Genomic DNA, 3798 nt, shown 5'->3' on the forward strand with positions numbered 1-3798 from the left:
GTTGCCTTGTGGTTGCAGGAAAAAAAAAAAAAATTAAAGGAGTGAGATTTTGGTGAGGGTTAATAACAGGGAAACTTTGACTTTCTGCTTCAGACACTGTATTGCCTAATTTCAAAATGAGCATATGCTATCTCCCACCCACCTGCAAGATTGGTGAGGGGGCGCTCCAGTTGGTTAGAAACAATAGCCAGTTTTGCTAACTTATATTACCTGTTTAACTACTTTGGCATTTCAGGTAAATAAAGGTATACTGTATTTTAAGATATACATGAATACAAAAATAAGCAGCTTTATAAATTTCATTATCTTCAATATTATTCTAGCACTTTCCAAATTGCTATTGCTATTGCTAAGTCACTTCAGTCGTGTCCAACTCTGTGTGACACCATAGACAGCAGCCCACCAGGCTCCCCCGTCCCCGGGATCCTCTACTCACCATATATATATATATATTTTTTTTCCAGTTTTGTAAAAGACACAATATGCTTGTTTCTACATGCATAAAAATTCCCAATAGTATATAAATTTTAATGCATTCCATATGTAATATTACTGTATAAAATATACAGTTGGTTGGTTTTACTTCCTACTGTAACTTGTTTTAGAACTTGACTTGAGTGATCCATGTCTCTGGATAGAGATTATTAGAAATAATTGGCATGTTTTAGTCCTATCCTGAATTCAAAATTAAATATTTCAAGATGGCTTTGGTCAGCCAAGCCTGATGGCTGGTATGCAGACATGAGCAAATCACTAAGAAAAACAATTAAAACCCTGACTTTGGATATTCAGCTTGGAGACCAGAGTATCTGTTGAATGTATTAACCATGACTCATAACCACATGAGTTAAATATATTGAGGAATTAAATGTTTAGCTCATAGTTCGGCTTGTGCTGAGGTCTAGAATTACTGTAACGCCAACAGAAAATTGGAATTGAAATAGATACACTGGACTTGACTCTTAACTTCCAGGCCAAGAGTTTGCTAATAATGCACCCTGTTGGGCTGACCCTGGAGAGGAGCCTCCCTGTCTCCCTCTGCCTTCTGTTCCTCAGGATTCTGTCAGGCAGGAGGGGGAAAAGTTCTTTGCAGCAGCCCATGGTATAACTTGGATTCTTGCTCCTCATGCAAAGTCCAAAAACCTCAGAACAAAAGGAGCCCTGGTGACAAATTATAAGGAGAGGGAAATCTCTTTTTCACCGTGTTAGGAAATCGCCTGGAGTCCCCAAGGGTGTGCGTCTGGGCCCCCTTCGCTGGTGGAGGCAGCTCACTGGCACACTCGTCTGCTGGCACACTGTCATCTGCTCTCAGCACATTCCTGGCCTTGGGGGTCATCCCTCTGCAGTGGCAACACCCCAGAGTTCAACCTAGGGCCAAATCCTGCTCTCTGGAAAAGCGCCGATACACTCATTATTGTTGTTTAGTCACTAAGTCGTCTCTGACTCTGCGACCCCATGGACTGTAGCCCACCTGGCTCCTCTGTCTGTGGGATTCTCTGGGCAAGAATACTGGAGTGGGTTGCCATTTCCTTCTCCAGGGGATCTTCCTGACCCAGGGCTCAAACCCAGGTCTCCTGCATTGCAGGCAGATTCTTTACAGCTGAGCCACCAGGGAAGCCCCATACTCATTCAGCCTAAATTATAAATGTTGATGGGGAGTAATCTCTGATAAGTGGATAAACAAACCATGCAATTTTGCTCAGTGATAAGAAGAAGCAAACTACTGATTTTGTAATAATAGGTGGATCTCAAAAATATGCTCAGCAAAGGCAGCCAGAGCCACGAGCACACAAAGAGCACGCTGTCTGAAGGGGGTGAATATGAGGCTAGGCCTGCTAAGGCGTCAAGTGTTGCACTACAGGCATTTCTAGCATCTCCCTGCAGACGTGTGGGGTGTGCCCTCTACTCAGGCTTTATCCAAAGTTCGGAGGAAAAGGGAAGAGTCATCTTTAACATCCTGTTTTACATAGCTGTAGGCTTCCCTGGTGGCTTAGATGGTAAAGAATCCGCCTGCAATGCAGGAGACCTGGGTTCAATTCATGGGTCAGGAAGATCCCCTGGAGAAGAGAATGGCAATCCACTCCCGTATTCTTGCCTGGGAAATTCCGTGGACAGAGGAGCCGGGTGGGCTACAGTCCATCGGGTTGCAAAGAGTAGGACACAACTTAGCGACTAAATCACAACTACATACGTACTTGCATCTTCAACCAGAAGCAGTTGGCCACCAACCCAGCATTCATTCCTCCACCCATTTTCATTACCAACTATCCCTCCTTACTCACATAGCAATTCTATTCTACTTGGAGATTCTTCTTGAAGTGCTGAAGTCTGTGGTTATCAACTTCCCCTTGTTAAAGATTATTTTAAGGTTGAGCACGTAACCACCCCAGTCTTCTAGTCAATGAGGTGTAAAAGGGCTGGAAACTACTGGAAAATATTCTCTTCCTCCTAAGAAGGGGATATCACAAGAGTATGTCCTTTTCTTCCTTTTGACATCATTGCATCCAGCAGGGACGCTTGGACCAGCTGTCTCCCCTCGGTGAGTAATGACATGAGGACAAAGCCAAAATCTATGAGTAGAAGAACAGAAAGATGGAAAAAACCTGAACCCTTGATGATGTGGTTGAGTCACATGAAACAGCCCTTGCAAAAGAAACTTCCTTATTAAGCCACACAATTTTCTGTTACTTGCTGCTAAAAGCATCTTAACTGATATAAGAGTCAACTCCCTGGGGGTGATACATAGCCCCCAACATAGAGTGCTTGTCACATGAAAGACTTTCAATAAATGTTTATTGAAATATTATAAGAATATATATGTCAGACCTCTGACGAGCTCCACTGGAGTTATGTCATTCCACCCAATACGACTCAGTTTGAGCTTGTTTATACTCCAGAATGAGTTGCAAAGTAAGAGGACACAGCAGGGTTTATGTGGAGTGAGCACATCTGGGTATCAGTGACGATCAGGAGTCACTGGGGAAGGCAGCAGTAACCAGCTGTCTGGGAGGATGTGGTTTACATCCACAGGGATTTCAACCTTCAGTATGAAATCCTGGGAAATTCTGCTATAAACATGGTGGACTGATGGCAGAGCAGAATAATTAGTGATAAGCTGAAAGCTTATCCTAGTCTGAGGTCTGGTGAGAACAAACAAAATAGATACAGAGCCTGTAGATGAGAGATTTAAAGCTTTTGGCTCTGCCCTACATTCCTGTGCTCTTTTCTACATGCTTAGAGAAGTGCCACTCTATTCCATACAGATCTGCTGTGCCTATCGCTATAGCCAAAGTGATTTTTGCAGTGGAGGAAATGGCAAGTCTAGGAAGCCTTTGTTCAAACAGTGACCTAGAGCCATAATTTCATGGAGACCTTAATCAATACTGTAGTAGTCTACCCAATCATACCCAATTAGAAAAACAAAACAAAACAGACTTTTAAAGAACAGTTTTAAGTTCACAGCAAAATGGAACAGAAGGTACAGAGGTTTCCAGCATACCACCTGCCCCACACGTGTATAGGTTTTCCCATTGCCATCGTCACTCGCCAGAATGGTACATTTGTTACAACTAGTGAACCTACATGGTTCCACCATTGTCACTCAAGACCCATACTTCCATTTAGGGTTCACTCTTGGTGTTGTACATTTTATGAGTTTTAACAAATAATGTCATGTATCCACCATTTTAGTATTAATACAGAATAGTTTCACTGCCCCTGCTCAATCCTCTGTGCTTGGCCTATTCACCTTTCCCTCCTCCTTTAACCCTACCATTCCTGGAAACCACGGGTCTTTTT

Source organism: Capra hircus, chromosome 14, assembly GCF_001704415.2.
Source record: "Capra hircus breed San Clemente chromosome 14, ASM170441v1, whole genome shotgun sequence".
Classification (NCBI taxonomy): domain Eukaryota; kingdom Metazoa; phylum Chordata; class Mammalia; order Artiodactyla; family Bovidae; genus Capra; species Capra hircus.